At 41.5% G+C, this 20455-nt stretch overlaps 1 protein-coding gene across 1 annotated transcript in view; it reads left to right on the forward strand.

Moving 5' to 3' along the window:
* TIAM1 (T cell lymphoma invasion and metastasis 1) overlaps positions 1 to 20455 on the forward strand; it is a 290505-nt gene that overhangs the window by 60798 nt on the left and 209252 nt on the right. Inside the window, exon 2 of the mRNA XM_030579292.1 lies at positions 10113 to 10309. The gene's annotated coding sequence lies outside the window, so the exon portion shown is untranslated. The remainder of the gene's footprint in view (positions 1 to 10112; positions 10310 to 20455) is intronic.

Below are 20455 nucleotides of genomic sequence, written 5' to 3' on the forward strand. Positions count from 1 at the left end.
TGCCTTTCTGTGGTATATTTCAACAAATAAAATTTCCCCTTGTGCATCTTTATTCTTTTAAAGAAATTTCTGTCTTAAGATGTAAAGGGGAATTAAATTCAAATTTAGAAGATAGTTTTAAATTGTTTTGTTCTTAAAGCTCCATTTCAGTTTTAAGTAGGTTTAAAAAAAATCTTAATTGTATTTTAATTTGGTTTGTCAAAGTATAATTGCTAGGAATGAAGTAGGAAACTAATTTAAATACAGCATGTGTAATGGAGAATCCAATTTTCAGAAATCTGTAGAAATATAACTGGAGTCATTGGTGCTGACTTCAGTAATTAAAAGTCAGTTTTTGATGTTTTAGATTTGAATGCTAATTGGTGGTGAAGGAAATAGGAAGGTGATATTTTGTTTGCTATGAAATTGATGATTCTCTAGACCTAAAGCCTTTGGCATGTATATTGGCCCAAATTGTTTGCATGAACCTGTAGGATTCTAGTTCCCTTATTTGGATCCAAAACTTTCATTTGCTTTTGGTAACCTCAAAGAGATTATGAAGAAAGAGGTTCTCAGTTACCTTAGGAACTCTGGATCAGTCTTTGCGTTGCATAGGACAGGCATAACACTCCACACCCTGGTGAATCGTAGTGGTGTGGGAGGCTGTAGCAGGTTCTGCTGCCTTTGTCCTGCATCTGCAGCTATTCCCTGCCCTTGTACCAGGAGCATGTTTGTGAGGGCTGCAGGCAGAATGGGGGGTATGCCAGAGGAGGAAGGTGTGGCAAGGGGCATGGCGAGGAGATACCTGTGCCTCAGTGCTAATATCCGTAAAAGGTAATGCAATAGTGCAGAGGGTAGAGCTTTTCTTAGGTCTTCCCTAGCTTGTTTCAGGGGTGGAAGTGGCCCTCAACAGCCCAAGAATAGCTCTCTAGCAGCGCAGAGATGAATCTCTCCTGAAATTTGGTTAAGATGAGAGACCTTAACCCGAGTTAAAGTTCTGGCACAATAGCAAGCAACTGCCAGTAGATTTCAAGCAGAATCTCCTGTCCCAAAGCATGTTGCAAACAATTATCATTTGTTCTGTACTACATTTAACATTGAGGAAGGACATTTTATCACACCAAAAATGAATTTTGCTTATGTATTGAGTCCACAAAGCTTGTTGGTGATCTAGTGCTGCAGATCCAATAAATTCGAGGCCATTTACAGATTTAAAATTGCCTTTGAATTTATCCACTAAAGCAGTCGATGGCAGGGAAGTGATCTACAGAGGCAATATAGCTAGGATGCCATTATCTTGAAAAAGCCAGGATGTTATTTCCTGTTTATTGCTTCAGTTTCTTTGAAGATACTCATTTTTGTGCTATGATAATAAAGACCCCATAAAAAGGCAAACATGCTGATAGTTATCATCAAGTATAACAGGCCAAAAATTTTACCTCCCTATTAAAAATGCCTATTTTTCAGGGGTATGGAAGGTATTGTTTTGTTTCATTTTAAACAAAACCCCAGTAATTCCCACCCTCTGGCCTCCCAGTGTCAGAACTGACTTGATAATTAGTCTTGCACCCTGGAGTGCCCTCCTGAAAAACACCTAGTGGAGCGGTTTGTTTTGGCTATGGTTTTTGTTTTGTTTTCATCTGGAATCACCAGTTCAAAATGCAGCTAGGAAGTTAAATATATTGGCTTCCTAAGCATGGCCATATGCTTTTCTCATGTAAATAACGATTGGAGTGTAAATAATGGTCTGTTGTTTTAACTGAGGGCTTGTTAAAGGGGCCTGTGCTGTGTGACAAGCTATTTGGCCTGTAGATTCACACCCTAGCTTGCTGTGCACTAATATCCCATGTAGACAAGCCGTAAGAGAGCTTCCCTTTGCAGTTGCAATATTTCTCACACTACCTTGCAGCTATGCTTCAACTTTGACCTATGGAATCCATCTCTAGGGCGAGAGGATAGAGTAACGTTCATGGGGCTGATCTTTCAAGGTGCTGAGCATCTCTGGAGAGGTGCTGAGCACTCTCTATTCCTGTTGCAGTTGAGGATGTTTGGTGCCTTGCAGGCTCAGACCCCAATGCCTCTTCAATCTGGACTTCTCTAGGGCAGCTGCCAGCATGGTTACAGATGTGGTGATTCTTGTTGATCACCAGTTGGGACTAGATTTAAATCAGTGATGTAAAAAAGTCCATGTTCTGTTGCCAGTCTCCTGAGAACTATCTAGTTCCCCCAGGTGATGCATCTAAAATGGTTAGTTGTACTCGCAAAGGCAGAGAATCTTTGGAATGATGAGAACAAATGTGAGGATTAATTGTTTATAATTTTTTCATGGCCTAGATTTGCAAGGACGGGATGTTTTTAGAGTTTTTCTTTTGTTTTAGAGGATGTTTTGAAAAATAAATTAATGAAAGTCAGTGGTGAAACATCTTCTGTCCTATTTTTCTGACCCTTAAGAAGAGGATGAATCAGTGGGCCCCTTGCTTCTCCCTGATTGACAGAAGAAAAGTTTTCATCCAGGGGGTTGTGATGTGTTTGGGCCACTGCAGCCTGTGCAGAAATCTTCCCTAACTGGTGGGCATTCAGTTAGGCTGGGTAAGCTCCTGCTCTGGGATGCCATGTCAGAATGATAATGAGTGATGCGGTGAGAGAGCTTTTGATATGAGATTTCCCTATGGTTTTAGTTCTTTGATACATTGGTAGGGAAGGCAATTGTAGGTGGCTGCCTAACCAGACTACTTGTTCACTTAGCAACTACCCAGTAGCCCTTCAGAACTGACACCAACCTCCAAGCCTTAATAGCTTGGGGAGTTTACATGGGCTGACAGCCTGAGAGGCTGCTTTCTCCTGGAGAGGCTCCCATGAAATCATACCAGTCAGTGGCATTTCTCACAGAATTGTACAATAGTAGCACAAAAGAATCAGTTTGACTCTTCTTTTCCCTTTGCTTTTTGTTTTTAAAACAAAGGGAGAATTTTCAAAGCAGGTAGTATGGTGAATGGTATCAAACAAGATATGTCTGGCTTTTGGAAAATATATCAGTATTTAACAACATTGCAAGAAATACAGATGTTTGCGTTTTATAGTGAAGAAGTTCTTCCTTTAAAAGTGTGCTCTATATCTTAGTAAAAGCATCTTCTTGCAGTGTCCAGGGTAAGTGCTCCTTCATAGTAGAGTAACAAACATAACCAACAATAACATGGTTACATAAAACAAGCAAATGCCAGACCTACACTGAAGGTTGCCCCTGTCAACACTATATTTGTGTGCTTCGCTCTTTTCCCGAAGCAAAATCTACCAGAAGCACCAACAGACTCAGTGGCACATTTAATTTAATGCATTAGCTGTGTACCTCTCGTTATCTGAGTAAAACTGGACTTGGTTTTCTCCTAGTCTCTTGTGCTCATCACAGAATCATTGCATGATTCATCACAACAGGCCTTCTCTCCTCATGAGAGGCTAATCACAGGAATATCGCTGGTCAGGGTTGAGGTGCACTAGCAGCGCTACATGAAGAAGAATTCAGAGTATGTGTTTGCACTGTGTCTTGGTATAATCAGTTCTATCAAACCCTTACTCTCCAAACCACCATACTCTCCCTGAAAACCAGCATTGAGAGAAGAGAGGACTTGCTGCTGAGTACACAAAATACATGTTTGCTTTCTGAGTTTTCTGAAAAAATCTAGGTGGTTCTTTGCAACTTTGTGGGAGCCTGTCCCCATGTGGTCATGTATTTCCAGTCAAAGTGGAAACCTACATTCAATAGGGATTATGGCATGTTAGAAAATGTAATATGTAAAATCCAATGAGTACATAACATCATGCAAAGAGTTAGATTTAAAATAAACAATGCTGAGGAAATTCATTGTGTGCTACTTCATCCCCACCTTGCCTAGAGCATTTAGCTTTTGCAGCACATATGGCATGTAAGATTAGCCACTGTTCTGAGACCCATGTAGTGATGACCGTAGTAGAGAGACTGACAGAGTAGGAGACTGAATTTTCTCATTTTTTGTGGTATAGCATTACTAAAGTGTGTAGGAAATAAACCCACTCTGTGTGGGTCTGCAAAACCGGGACATGGCACTTTATTTTGATAGCAAAACTGCTGTTGCTTCCCTTTTTACCTTATGAAGCAGATGTACCTTCATCTAAAGAATTATTTGGGGCATTTACAAATGCCTTCACTAGCCAGTCTTGAAAAATCTGCCAGATCTCACTAATAGATGGAGATCTAAAGCTACAAAAGATGAGGATGGACCCACCACCAAGGGTCGGGGCAATTGTTTGGTAAGAAGCATAGGTCTCCTGCCCCTCCCATGCCAATGCCAGAAGGGGAATGATGCTGACATGCCTTTTGGTTGCTGTCCCTGGACCCTGTATCTTTCATATTTAGTATTTGATTAGCAAGTGTCTAATAAATATGACCCTCTCACTTTAACTGCAGGAAGGGTAAAGGAGCTTTTTATATTTTCCTACCTGCCCACTATAAAGTCTTTTGCCTTCACTCAAGGTTTTGGCATTTGGGTATGGGAAGAGGAGAGGAAACAGGTCTTCAGTACATTAACCCTCTCCCTATTCACAGTCTCCATATTTTGGGAGGTAGAGGGAAGGGTGGGTGTTAGAAGCATCCTCCCAATGAATAACTCTAGGCTTGCAGCTTTCTCAAGCTACATAAAGATGACATTTTTGAGAATTTTTCTGGTGTCCACAGGGTTCTGAATAGTAGCTGGATGCTTCCCTCAACCTTATTAACTCCTCCTTGTTGCTGCTTGGTAGCAGATGCAGCTGTGAGCAGCAACAGAGGCACTGGAGCTGTCTGTCTGCAGAATCTGGAAAGACGTCAATGCATCGCTTGGGATTTGGAATGTTTCCAAGGTAGAAGCTTCATTATTTTAAGTGAAAGCTGAAGTTCTGCAGAAATGGATGGCATGTTCCCTCCTCTCTCCAGGGAAAGCTTCCCCTTTGCCATGAGTGAGTGGTTTTTCAGGTCTTACTGACCAAGAAGCAGTTAATACAAAATAAAGCTATGAAATTTTTATTGTAGCAATGAATCCATTTCCATTTCTAAACTGCCTGTGCTACCAGATCTACTCAGTTGCAACAGTGTGTATGTCCTTGTCAGAAAACAATGATTTGTTACATTTGATTGACTGCAATATTGTGGAAACTCCACACCCAGCATTTAAATTTAGTGCAATGATTAGTGTAACAGAAAGTTTCCAAATATTAGCAAATGAATAATTTTACTATTATTGTTTGTGCTTGAGCAAAGCTGTAGTAGGAACAGTGTTATGTGGTCAGGGAACAGCCAATGCAAGTTTCAGGTTTCAGTTCAGTCTCATAGAATACATTGAAATTGGTCAATAAATTATTGTTTCATTTTAGTAGAGTAGCTTATCTTCAACATGGGTCATACAAACTCTTAGCCTGAGATTTGGGTTGATTTTTATGAAATTTCACAGTTAATGAAATTTCATTTGAGGTAACATGAAACAGGGATTTCTGGCCTTCTGGCTTCTCTGAGTAGGGCCGCCCAAGGGCCGGGGGGGGGGCAAGTGGGGCAATTTGCCCTGGGCCCCACGGGGCCCTGTGAGCCCTGGCCGAGAATCCCTTTCCTGGCTACTAACTAGGTGGCGGTCCGGGTCTTCGGTGGCACTTCGGCAGCGGGCCCTTTACTTGCTCCAGGTCTTCGGCGGCACTTCGGCGGCGGGTCCTTCACAGCTGTCGAAGACACGGAGTTGAGTGAAGGACCCGCCGTAGACTCGGAGTGCCGCCCGGTGAGTACAAGCGCTGCAGCAGATGGCGCCTTTTTTTATGTCCGCTCCCCTGCTTTGCCCCAGGCCTCCTGAATCCTCTGGGTGGCCCTGACTCTGAATCAAGGAGCCCTGGGCACCTGGAGATCAGGATTTAACAGAGGCTGTTGTTTCCCTTTGTAATGTTTGCACCCCACTGGTATAGCTTGTCACTTGCAATCTGTACAAATTTGTGTAATTCTGATCAGTCTGACATACGAATTATATAACTAGCTGGATTTTTATTATAAAATGTGTATTTTTTGATGTATGTTAAATTTCATATGGTGGTTTTTAGGGGTAATTTAGAGGAATATATTTTAAGTAAAACCAAAAATTACATAAGGAGCTTACTGAGCTTCTCTAAGGATTTCAGTATTGGGTTTGCAATATGAAATCTGAGCTTCCTTGGAAAACTGCAGTAAAGTTGACAAACTTAAAGATGCAGGTTAATTTAATGGCTGTTGATGAAAAAATTAAAGCACAGTGACAGAGGTTATTGCAGGGTCAGCATCTAGGCAGGCAGACTGAAGTTAAGGGGGTCTGTTTTAGTGTTGGGGTCAACCCACAGAGCTCATTGTAGGGTTCAGGCCATTGTTTGCAAACAGGGTGCCAGATTCTGCTGTTTTTTACTTACTCTGTGAGTAGCTCCATTATCCTGCCACTCTTACTCACATGGTGCCTTATGCTACAAGCAGCTCTGTAAGTGATAAGGAGCACTATTGTCAATAGAGCTGATTGTGGAGTAAAGCACTACCAGAGTAGGAGTGGCAGAGTCTGGCCCAAAGCTTTGAGTAATACTAGAGTATTTCTACAGCTGCTTTTTTGTTTTTCATGCAACTGAACAAGGTTGGCTTGTTTGTTATCCTTTCTCTGTGTTGCTGGATTAAGTTGCTGTTTTGAAGTGTGTAATTACTCTAATGACCAAAAGTAACAAAATGAACAGGTCTGTTCATGCTGAGCATTGATAGCTTCTGTGGTTATTTCTTTCCCCCCAGAGTTAAAGCTGTGAAGTTAGAGATGAAACCTGTATTTCTTATTTCTCAGGCTGGTATTGTAATTGTTGTTAGGATCTTGTTTACATAGATTAATGCTGCTTTTAAATTAGAGTAATTGTCAAAAGTCTGGAGAACTATGTGGGTGATCAAAAATATTTCACATGGGGGGAAGGCAAGTATCTTTATCCACTAGACCAGTGGTTTTCAAACTTTTTTTTCTGGGGACCCATTTGAAGAAAATTGTTGCCTGCGATCCAACAGAGCTGGGGATAAGGGGTTTGGGATGTGGGAGGGGCTCAGGGCTGTGGCAGAGGGTTGGGGTGCGAGGGTGAGGGCTGCAGGGTGGGGCTGGGAATGAGGGGTTCAGGATGTGGGAGGGAGCTCTGGGCTGGGGCAGGGGATTGGGGTACAGGAGGGGGTCAGGCTCTGAGCTGGGGTGCAGGCTTGGGTGGGCAGGGATGAGGGGCTTGGGGTTCAGGATGCACTCAGTTTGGGGGGGCTCAGGGCTGAGGCAGGGAGTTGGGGTACGGAAGGGTGTCAGGGCTCTGAGCTGGGGTGCAGGCTTGGGGGGGGCAAGAATGAGGAGGTTGGGGTGCAGGGTCCCGGCCAATAGGAGTGCGGAGCCAGAGCTTGAGGTGGGGGAAGTGCATAGAGCCCCATAGCCCCCATGCCTAGAAGCTGGACTCATGGCCGGCCGCTTCTGGGGCGCAACGTGGTGTCGAAACAGGTGGGCAGTAGCCTGCCTTTAGCTGGGCAGCACTGTCAACTGGACTTTTAACATCCCGGTCGGTGGTGCTGACCGGAGCAACCCGGTGCCTTAAATGCTGCGACCTGAACTTTTGAAAAATGCTGCACTAGACTGGGCTGCAGCCTAAAATGCGTCACTGGTGTATTCTATTGTCATAAGACCAAACTGGTCTCTTTTCTCTTAAATTTGAGATATTACTTCAAATTTTAATAGAACAAATTGATTTAAAAGAATAAGTTAGAACTGCCATCCTGCAAATGATATGTGGGCTCATAAGTGCCTAAGTCTCAATGAAAGCAGCTCCTAAGTAGAGGTAGGTGAATGATGGATTTTTTTGGTTTAGTGATACTTTTTTTTTTTGGAATTTTTCAGTGAATTGAAAATCTGAGGAAAATTTTTAGTTGAAACTAATCAAAATGTTTTGGTAATGTCAAAATAAATGCTATAAATGACAATGGGTAGTCATTGGGTCGGGGAAAGAGACTGAAGCAGTTGAGAGAGATTACTTTGCAAGAGGGCTCATGTAAGCAATGTGGGCTTCCAGTCTGACTAGTGTTAATCACCCTCATCTGTGACAGCAGTAGTTCAGTCTCCGTACTCCTCTGCTGGGATTGCCAGGAATGGAGCCAGCTGATGCCAGTAAATTTGTTTGTTGAATGCATTTCACCCTATTTGTGATCTCTGCAACATTAGATTCTCGCTTGGATTGAAACGTTTTATTTCATAATATATTCTTTTCTTATTATTATACTTAAGTTTAAGGTTTTTTGAACACTTATTTTAGTGACATTATTTATTACTGATGAATCTGCTTAAGTTTCATTAAATCTTCTTACACCTCTACCCTGATATAACACTATCCTCGGGAGCCAAAAAAATCTTACCGCGTTTTAGGTGAAACCGCGTTATATCGAACTTGCTTTGATCCACTGGAGTGCGCAGCCCCACCTCCTCGGAGTGCTGCTTTACCACATGATATACAAATTTGTGTTATATTGGGTTGTGTTATATCGAGGTAGAGGTGTAGGCGTAATTCATGTGACTATGGAAAAGCATCTCTGTCATCAGAGTCTCTCATTCCCAACAGCTGAAAGCATAATTAAACTCTCTCAGTCAGAAGGGAGCTATTCTTTTAATTACAGCATCTTCTTTATGCCATGCAAAGCATTCAACCTACAAAGAATAGCTTGACAGTTTACTAAATCTGATATGCATGCGTTCTTATTATCCTTTTTTCTTAGATACAATGCTGACCGGAAGAAATGACACTGAAAGACCCATAGTACTACTGTATACCCTTTGCTTTGGCTGAAGCTGGTGAATTTTTTTTGAAGTATTAATAGCATCAATAGACTTTTTTAGTGCAGTAGGACAAATAGGACAAAACCACATCAGAAGTTACTCTTCTTTCTTCACCATCTTTGTTCTATTATCTCTCTCAGAAAGCAAATTTTTAGATGAAAGTTCAGTATTTGGGGAAAAAATTTAAAGAAAATTGTGATTTCTCTATGAAATACACACAACTTCCAGATGTGTAAATGGGTGTGTGTAAATTGATACCTTAAAATGTTAATTATAGAATGGTAATTCCCAAAAGGGTGCCTTATATGGAGCTCCCGGGGACTACAAGCAGGGAACATGCTCTTACGATTAGGGGATTGGACTGAGATTTCGGACATGTGGTATCACTTCCTAGCTCTGCAACGAACTTCCTGTGTGATTTTGGGCAAGTCACTTAATGTTTCTGTGTCTGTTACTCTCTTCTGTAAGATAAGTTTACTAGCATAGGGGATTGGTGTGTGAATATATGCATGAATATTTGTGAGGCATTCTAATTCCATGGGGATTAGGCCTGGATATGTATTTCGATGTAGGCACACTGAGTTAAAACACGCCTACATACTTTGCATAAAGTCTCATCTGGTTGTTGAGTCAAGTCCTAAATAATTTTCTGTATTATGTAATATTTCTCTTTTTTTTTCTTTTAGTGAAACTAGCAATTTTCTTTATATATTAAAAATGCACCTTTCCTTCCTTTTAATTTAGATCCCTGATCTATTTATTTCATGGCTCCTGATTTAGATACTGATTTTGCATACGCTGAAGTGTGCATGCTTCGGTATCATACACCATACCTATAGTTGGAACAACCGAAATGTGTCTGTATTCATCTTATGTACCTATCGTTATGATGGATACCTTTATGATCCTTCCCCATCTTGATTTTTTCCCTTCTGATTTGCAAAACAAATTCTGCTTCGTGGGTAGTGTGTGTCATTACAAGAGTCTTCCCTAGCAACCAGATATTTCTAATAATAGCCCAAATTCATTGCCAAAAATCTTGAAATGTGGCAGAGCATCTTTGAACACCAGGATGTTACACTGCAGCCTCTCTGATAAGTTAAAGCCTACAGTTTCTTTCAAATAATTGAATAAAATAAGGTTTACTGAACTGTAAGTAAAATTGATTCTGTGAATAGTGTATGGTTGTTTGAGGCATAAGAGAGATTCCTCTGATGCTTACATATTAAAAAAAAAAAATGCTTGTGAAGCCAAAATGTGTTTGCTGTGTATCCATGTGTATGATTTCATTTACAGCTTCCTGTCTGAACAGTCATCTGCTTGATGAGCACCTGATCTTGAGAGACATGTATTGCCTTGATAAGCTATGCTGTATTTGATGTTATCTACATAATTGTTGCTGTTGGACCGTCTGCATCTGTTACCTGGAGCAGCACACTATATGATTGCAAGACAGGATGATCAGTTAAGGTCTTTCCTTTCGTGCAGAATAGGTATGTATGGTCGTCATTATGTTCATTTTGTGCCTATTAACAGACTTTGGTTTTTAGAGACTATTTAAGGTATCTTTCATGTGTGGCCATTCTCTCTTTCCCCATCTCTCCATTTAAAAAAATCCCAAGTCTTTCCTTTTCATAGAGCTCCAGAAATAAGAGCTGCAAAAGACTTATTAGGTCACTAATTCATCCTTTGGCATTGCAGCATTTCCCTTTACAGTTGATTTTAATTGCTTCCCTTTGGAAGCTATTTCATAGTCTAATAGATTTCACTGTTGTTTTTTCTCCTAATATTCAGCCTAAATTTTCCTCTGTTGATTTCATCAGTTATGTCCCTCTGTTCCACTTTAACAGTTCCTTTCCCTCTTTGGAGTTTAGATACTTTTACAGTACTTTTCCTTGGATTGTTTTTCCTTGTAATATAACTAATAAATTTAAGCAAACGTCTTTTAAATTATCTGGCATCACATCATAAGTTGATTTGTTTATAACTTCCTACCACAGGAGTAGTTTTCAGCCCTGTAGTGAAAAGATGACCAATTTAATTAAAATTAGAATATGCCATAATTTTCATTTAAAAAAAAAGTTGTTATAAAAGATATGACAGTGAAAGCACTACAAATTAAAGTTCTTTCTTTCTTTATCTCCAGAATATATTCAGTATGCGCAATGCAAGCTTCCCCACACTATCTTACCTATATGCCATAGCTCCTGTTTTTGGTAGGACACTTTATCCTGCAGCAAGGGCTTGTTTGGACTGAGAAAATGCATCAACTAGCATTATGTTTAAACATGATTTTGCCCTTAGCATGGACAAAAATAGTCCTGTTTTAAAAAAATCTTACTGAGGCCTGGTCTACACTACGCATTTAAACCGATTTTAGCAACATTTAACTGATTTAATGCTGCACCCGTCCACACAACGAGGCCCTTTATAATCGATTACAAAGGGCTCTTTAAACCGGATTCTGTACTCCTCCCCGACGAGAGGAGTAGCGCTGAAATTGGTATTACCATATCGGATTAGGGTTAGTGTGGCCGCAAATCGGCGGTATTGGCCTCCGGGCAGGATCCCACAGTGCACCAGTGTGACCGCTCTGGACAGCAATCTGAACTCTGATGCACTGGCCAGGTAAACAGGAAAAGCCCCACGAACTTTTGAATTTAATTTCCTGTTTGCCCAGCGTGGAGCTCTGATCAGCACGGGTGGCGATGCAGTCCCAAATCCAAAAAGAGCTCCAGCATGGACCGTATGGGAGATACTGGATCTGATCGCTGTGTGGGGAGACAAATCTGTTCTATCAGAGCTCCGTTACAGAAGACGAAATGACAAAGCATTTGAAAAAATCTCCAGGCTATGATACAGAGTCCACAGCACAGTGCTGTGTGACAAGCGTAACGGAAAGCCAAAGAATCAAATGGACGCTCATGGAGGGAGGGAGGAGGTACTGAGGAGTCCAGCTATCCCACAGTCCCCAGCAGTCTCCGAAAAGTATTTGCATTCTTGGCTGAGCTCCCAGTGCCTGTAGGGTCAAACACATTTTCCGGAGTGGTTCAGGGTATAGCTCGTTAATTTACTTACACACACACACACACACACACACACACACACACACACACACACACACACACACACGAAAGAAAAGGGGAAAAAACTGTTTCTTGACTTTTTTCAATGTCACTGTATGTCTACTGCATGCTGCTGGTAGATGCGATGCTGCCGGCAGTGAACAGTGTCCTCTCTCCTCTCCTCCCTGGTGGCAGACGGTACAATATGACTGTTGTCATCATCAGCCGTGAGTGCTCCTGGCTGGCCTCAGGTGAGGTCGGCCGGGGGCACCTGGGTAAAAATAGGAATGACTCGTGGTCATTCCCAGTCGATGGTACAGAACGGCTGGTAACCGTCTTCATCATAGCAACTGGGGGCTTAGCTCCATCAGCCCCCTCCCTTTCATGTGTAAAGAAAAGATTCTGTACTACCTGGACTATCATAGCAGCTGGAGGCTGCCTCCCACTCATTTTATCTCACTAACAAGTCAGTGTTTCTTATTCCTGCATTTGTTATTACTTCATCACACAAATGGGGGGACACTGCAACAGTAGCCCAGGAGGGTTGGGGGAGCAGGGAAGCAACAGATGGGGTTGTTGCAGGGGCACTCCCTAGAATGGCATGTAGCTCATCATTTCTGTGGGATCTGACACGGAGCCGCTGTGTTCTCTGGTACACTGGTTCTCTAGTACGCTTGCCCCATATTCTAGGCAGGACTGACTATTTTTAGATACCATAAAGGAGAGAGTGACTTGGGGAGTCATTCCCATTTTTGTCTTTGCACCCCCAGCCAACCTCAGCCGGGGCACCCATGTCAACAGCAGATGGTACAGAACGACTGATAACCATCATCTCATTGCCAATTTACAATGGCATTGCAGACGATAGAGAACAACTGATAACCGTCTCTGCTATCTTGCAAAGACAAATGAATGCTGCTGTATAGCGCTGCAGTACCGCCTCTGTTAGCAACATCCAGTAGACATATGGTGACAGTAAAAAAAAAGCTGAACGGGCTCCATGGTTGCTGTGCTATGGTGTCTGCCAGGGCAATCCAGGGAAAAAGGGCGCGAAATGATTGTCTGCTGTTGCTTTCACGGAGGAAGGAATGAGTGACGACATTTACCGAGAATCACCTGCGACACTGTTTGGGCACCATCATGCAGTGGGGTCTCAACCCAGAATTCCAATGGGTGGAGGAGACTGCGGGAACTATGGGATTGCTACGGAATAGCTACCCACAGTGCAACGCTCCAGAAATCGACGCTAGCCTCGGACCATGGACACGCCACCGAATTAATGTGCTTAGTGTGGCCGCATGCGCTCGACTTTATACAATCTGTTTTACAAAACCGGTTTATGTAAAATCGTAATAATCCTGTAGTGTAGACGTACCCTGAGATGTGGTAGGTACCAAGTTTTATTTAACATCATGTTAAATGTGGCCAACACATTTTGTAACATACTGTGTTTCCGATGGTAGGCCTAGCCTAAAAGGACAGTTCAATCTCTCAGAGGGGTAGCCATGTTAGTCTGGATCTGTAAAAGCGGCAAAGAGTTCTGTGGCACCTTGTAGACTAACAAACGTATTGGAGCATGAGTTTTCGTGGGTGAATACCCACTTTGTCGGATGCATGACATGTAGTTCAATCTCTGTATGCTTTACTGATATGGCTGATAATAGCATCAGCTGGTGCCAATTGTGCGGGTGGATTTCCTGATTTAGAGAACTGCCTAGCAGGAACTGCATTAAGAACCTAATCCAAAGCCATCTGAAATCAGTATGCATCTCTCCATTGACTTCAGTGGGCTTTGCATCAAACCCTGAGACCACTAACTCATTTCACACTGACCACTGAGTAGTCTTCAGGTGATACAAGGAAACAATAAATCTGTGCCTTCCTTGGTGTATCTAAAACATAGAAATATACAATTTTCCATTATGGATCATATCATTGCTCCTTTGAGGCTGAAATCCTACACTTAGCAATGATCACTACTGGTTATGTGTAGAGGAAGGGAAAAAATGTGCAATACTCTACATGGTTTAAGGTTTCCTTCCTGACTTGTGATCAGATTGCACCTTGAAGGATGAAATTTGTTTACTCCTGGCTTTGCCCGCCTGGCTAAAATTGTTCTTATGTAACATAAAAATCTCTATATGTGCCTCCATCCTAAATAGAGGTGTGACCTCCAAAGAAGTACAGTAACTCCTCACTTAATGTTGTAGTTATGTTCCTGAAAAATGAGACTTTAAGCAAAACGATGTTAAGCAAATCCAATTTCCCCATAAGAATTAATGTAAATGACAAGACTACCTACACACACACACACACACACACACACACACTCTGACATTAGCCCCCCTTGCTCCTCCCCCCCCCCAGCAAGCAGGCGTCTCAGGGAGCAGCTCCAAGGCAGAGGGCAGGAGCAGCACGTGGCAGTGGAGGGGGGGACAGCTGCAACTGATAGCCTGCTGGGCAGCTGCCGCATAGGGAACTTAGGGGAGGGGAGAGCTGATAGGGGGGCTGCCGGTCCACCCTGGTTACAATCCCCCCACCAGCTAGTTCCACCAGGCTGCTCTTCCTGCAAGCAGTGGACAAAGCAGGCGGCTGCCAAACAATGTTATAAGGGAGCATTGCGCAACTTTAAATGAGCATCTTCCCTAATTGATCAGCAACATAACAACGAAACAGCGTTAACCGGGACGATTTTAAGTGAGGAGTTACTGTAAACACAATTTTGTATGTGGATTAAAAATGATGATATCACAGAGGTATGTATTTCTGGATCAGAAGTTATAGATTGTTGGTTAATGTAAAAAAAAAAGCCACTAATAACATAATGAAATGTCATACTTTGATTCACTTTTATACATGTTGTAGAAAAATGATAATCAGATGGAAAATTTGCATTAAGTTAAATAGTTAAAATTCTAATAGTTCATTCTCCAGGGCAGTCCTGCCATATGTGTTCAGTTTTTGGAAGTTTGACTGTATACATCATCTGCTTTTAGTTCCAAACAATATAACATTTATTACTGAATTCAGAACAAGTTGTTTTGGAAAAAATTCTGTAAGGAGTCAAAAGCTATCTGTAATTTTGATTTCTGCTATGACATCATTACTATATGCAGTATATACCATCTGCGTAAAAGAGGATGGTAATGAATATGTATAACACGTAAGTGACTGTTAATTGTCCTAATGATAATCATTGTGATTACAGTTTCTTCAAGGAATATTACAAATACTTCTCTTCTTGGGAATACAGCTAGATTCTTTCAAGTATTAGCGGGGTAGCCGTGTTAGTCTGTATTCACAAAAATAACGAGGAGGCCAGTGGCATCTTAAAGACTAACAGATTTATTTGGGCATAAGCTCTTGTGGGTAAAAAACCTCACTTCTTCAGATGCATCACTAGGGTGACCAGACAGCAAGTGTGAAAAATCAGAACGGGAGTGTGGGGTAAAGGTACCTATATAAGACAAAGCCCCAGATATCAGACCTGTCCCTGTAAAATCAGGACATCTGGTCACCCTAACTGGGACACTTTTTTTAAAAAATTTCTTTTGGTGCCATAACTGCATGCCCAGTGTGAAGGTCCAGCTGTGGGCAGGTTGTAGTGTGCAGATCCACACTCTGGAAACACATGATTCGAGATAATTAACAGTTAACTCCTGTATCCCCTTAGGGGTACAATCCCGAGCACCTTCTTTGTGGTGCTGGGTGCCTATTGTTAATGAAGGGCCAGCATTATCCTAGGTACTTTACCGATAGATATGAAGACAGAATTCCTGACTAAATGAACATACTGCAACACATTCATTGACGGCAACCTGGCCTACATGGCTGTGCAGGTATATTAGGAGGACTGAGACTCTCCCTTCCACACCCCTGTGCAGTCTGCCTAGGTCTTGGGTGTGAAAGGATAAAAAGACGCTACATAGCTGCTATTCTCCCTACCACGGTGGGGTGAACAGCAGTCTCATAATGGGATCTTGGCTTAACTCCCAGTGCACTGTCTAGAGTAGCTTAGGGAGTGGGAGGGTACGGGTATGTCTGCACTTAAATTGGTACAGCAGTGCAGTTGCAGCTCTAGTGCTTCAGTGTAGACACCACCTATACTGACAGGAAAGGTTCTCCCATCAGCACAGATAATCCACCACCTCCCTGAGAAATCGTAGCTGGGTTGATGGAAGAATTTTCATCAACCTAGCACTGTCTACACTGTGGTATAGGTTGGCTTAGTTATGTGACTTGGGGGTGTTGATTTTTCCTGCCCCTGAGACACGTAGGTATGCTGATGTAAGTTTCCTATGTAGACCAGCCCTGCATGTGTGTTGTAATCTGCTTGAAAGAGCCAGTACTGAGGAAGAATTAAGGAAGGAATCAGATGCTCTGAGGTGTGGTTCCTTCCATGCAAGCCCTACCGCTTACACATGGCAGTGTAAAAATGCAGTCTAGTCCTACAAGGGTGCCATGCAAACAGGAGGAAAGTGGGAGCGAAAAGGAGCAACACAACCCAAAACATTGCTGTTGTGAAATGGAGCATGTCTTACAAGATGCACAATTACAAAAAGAATTGAAATATTCTTAATACATTCATTTCAGTAGGATTTGAGGGGACTAGGCACCAAAATGGAAGTAAAACAAAACCAGTATTTTATTTTGTTACACTGATTTATCTTTCTACTGTTCATTTGCATGGCTGTTTCTAGCAGGACTTTATGGACGTTTTGAAAACCTACTTCTCTCTGATTTAATGTTCAGTTCCTGTATTTTGAAGGAGAGAGTGTGTGTGTAATTACTTCAAAATCTTAATAAAAATAAATGAGGGTTATGGGGAAGGGAAGACCAGGAATTTGGACATTTATTCACTGCCTGATAGACAAAAGTGTACCGTGATTATCTTCCTGATGAGAGGATATTGTCTGTTTTTTTTGTTTATAATTGAACCAAAAAAAAGTTGCTTCCTAATCAAAGTATTCACTTTTATTCTTGATATGGCAAAAATTAAATTGCTGGTAGACAAATGTAGTGAAAGACCAAAGTTGTGAATCAATGTTCAGCAAAACTAAGGATTGAAACTGGGGAGGGTAGGAGGGGAATTACTTCTCTACCAATTACATAATGAGTCTGAGAGGCTGTCTGATGTGAACATTTGGAGTAGACTTCCCATTGGAGATGGAAGATGATTCTTGACATGAAGGCTTCTGCCTTGCATTCTTGTGTCATCACTTACACCTGTGCGAAGTGAGTGAAAAGCGACCACTGTAAGTGAGAGGAATTCTGATTTGGTGCTATTTTGCAACCACTTTGTACTCCCTTTGCACAGATGTCAAATAACACAAATGGCAAGGCAGGGCAGACTGTGCCCTCATTTCCTTTGACAGTCAGAGCACATTAAACCAGGGGTAGGCAACCTATGGCAAGCGTGCCGAAGGCGACATGCAAACTGATTTTTCAGTGGCAGTCACACTGCCTGGGTCCTGGCCACCGGTCTGAGGGGCTCTGCATTTTAATTTAATTTTAAATGAAGCTTCTTAAACAATTTTAAAAACCTTATTTACTTTACATACAACAATAGTTTAGTTACATATTATAGACTTATAAAAAGAGACCTTCTAAAAAACATTAAAATTATTACTGGCACGCGAAACCTTAAATAGGAGCGAATAAATGAAGACTCAGCACACTACTTCGGAAAGGTTGCCGACCCCTGCATTAAACTAAAGTTACAGGAAATCATCTTAGACAACACAATAGTAGGGTTCTTGACCAGAGGTCATTCCAATGACACTTGGTATCCATGTGGTATTATGAACTAAGTACAAAATGAATGTTTTGGCCACATCATCTGTCAATAAAGGAACCACTGATCCTGTAATATTTTCTGTACTTACCTTCTTTCTTGAAAGAGTTCAGCGTTATAGGCATATGATTGCTACACTTGATTGTAATTGAGAGGGCTAATATTATTGTATCATGAATTTTGTTATGAAAGTCCTATCAAGTTTTGTAAAATACTTTAAGTACAGTATATAGAGTTTAATATATGGCATGTTTCATTAGATACATATCATGGAAGACAAAGTGAAATATCCTTTCTAGCTGGTTTCAAAGGAAAAAAAATCAAACTCCTATGGAAACAGTGGAACAATAAGTTAGAGAGCAATAAAGAATTTTAAAACCAAGCTGAGCTGAATATCTTAGGCACATAACCGATAATAAAGAAAAATTGATTTCTATGGAACTACAGTATTCACTTCCTTGGCTTTTGAACTAATATCATAAACTACTAAGTTAATTTTCAAACTGTGCTTTACTTCCTAAAATAATTCCTTGAGCATGTCTTTTAGAAAAACATCCAGTCTTCATTTAAAAATTGCCAAAGGAGGAGAATCTACCATAACCCTTGGTAAACTGTTCCAATGGTAAATTACTCTTGTTAAAAATTTAAATCTCTTTTCCAGTCTGATTTTGTCTAGCTTCAACTTCCAGCCATTGCATCATGTTTATACCTTTGTCTGCTAGACTGAAGATCTATTAAATTATTACATATTTGTTCCCCATGTAGGTTCTTGGCTCTAAATAGATTGAGCTACTTGAATCTATCATTATAAGGCAAGTTGTCTAATCCGTGAATCATTTTCCTTGCTCTTCTCTGAACCCTCTCCAATTTATCAACATTCTTTTTGAATTGTGGACCCCAGAACTGGACACAATATTCCAGCAGCAGTCACACCAGTGGCAATTTGTAAATCAAAATTAGATGCTTTTCTAAAAAATATACCCTATGAATTATTATGGGGGAAGTTCTATGGCCTGTGTTACACAATGGTTCCTTCTGGCCTTGGTATCTATGAATTTGTGTGTTGACTGAATGGAGGAAAAATTATCCTGATCCAACTTTCTTTTATCAAGTGCATGCATAAGTGTTTGCAGGATCTGGGCTTTGTATTAAAATATTTCAGAAGAACTCATTATTAAGTGCCCAGTCCTGCTCCCATAAAGGTCAAGGACAGAACTCCCAATGCAGGCAGACTTAGTCCCTGTGGGAAGAGTTACTGGGAAGGTATTCTCAAGCGAGTCCTTGTCTCAGGAATGAAATGCCTTTACACATACCATTCCCTGGTATGCTAAATCATAGATTTGGTGATCTTTGGGTCATATTGCAAGGCTTATCTATTCTTCCAGGCTCTCTTGAGGTGAGGGGTGGGGAGAGAAAGGAGGATTTAGTGGCTAGGAAGATATGGAGGCACATCTGAGTTTGGGAGGCTTTATAGTTTTTGGACCTGGTCTATTTTAATATTGAATTTTAAAAACAATTTGTACATGGTCTCAGAATATTAGGTAATCTCATTTTAAAATAAAGGACACTCGAGTTCACTTCCCCATTGTTTCCCTACAGAGTTTTAATGTCTTTACTACTTCTCTTTTATTGTCAGTCCAGTTGTGAAATGTGTTTTGTTTAAGAACCAAACACACACGCACACACACCCTGCATATTATAGAAATATTTATGCATGTGAGTCCCTTTATGGGGTTATTCACATACATAAATGGTTATGAAAACAGGCCCTAAAGTGGCTGGTTAAGTATCAATATTTTTGACATTGCATGTTAGTTTTTGTTTTTTAAAGTATAAGTTATGTAGTGTCAGGCATTTGTATCCAAACTCTTAACAAAAACATGCTTTACTTTGAAAAATCTCCTTGTGTAGGTAGGTTGTCCTTTAAAAAGAGACTTTAAGAAGAATACAGCTTTAAAAAAAAAACAAAGAGAAATATAGTAAATTTTAACTTACGATTTTAAATATTAAAATCTGTTCTTCTTCTGGGTCCTTTGGGCTGGCCAAGTCAAAAAGGAGCAAGAGGATGTTTAAAAATGATGTAACAGTTGTGACAAAGTTCCTCCTTTACCTTGGTGGGTCCTGCACTTATTGGCGGATTTGCCCACCTCAGTGATCTTCCCCTCTGGTGGAACCCATAGTCTGGGTCGTCTCCTCCTGTGTCTGATCAGGAGTTACGAGGTTTGGGGGGAACCCAGACCCGCCCTCTACTCCAGATTCCAGCCCAGGGCCCTGTGGATTGCAGCTGTCCATAGTGCCTCCTGTAACAGCTGCATGACAGCTACAACTCCCCGGGCTACTTCCCCGTGGCTTCCTCCAAACACCTTCTTTATCCTCACCACAGGACCTTCCTCCTGGTGTCTGATAATGCTTGATTGTCTGATAATTCCTCAGTCCTCCAGTAGCACACCCTCTCCGTCTTAGCTCCTTGCATCTCTTGCTCCCAGCTCCTCATACACACCACCTCTCCTCTGGCTCCTCCCTGCCTGACTGGAGCAAGCTCCTTTTTAAACCCAGGTGCCCTGATTAGCCTGCCTTGATTGGCTGCAGGTGTTCTAATCATTGTAGCTGTCTCTGCCTTCTAGAAAGATCTTAATTGGCCCCAGGTGCCTTGATTAACCTGGAGCAACTGCCATTTGGTTACCATGGTCCTAGGGATTTGTTTACCCTGGGGCTAACATACCTGTTCCTCAGTACTTTACTGTAGCCATCTGGCCTTGCCCCATCACACAGTCTCCTTT

The sequence above is a fragment of the Gopherus evgoodei genome, chromosome 1 (assembly GCF_007399415.2).
Source record: "Gopherus evgoodei ecotype Sinaloan lineage chromosome 1, rGopEvg1_v1.p, whole genome shotgun sequence".
Classification (NCBI taxonomy): Eukaryota; Metazoa; Chordata; order Testudines; family Testudinidae; genus Gopherus; species Gopherus evgoodei.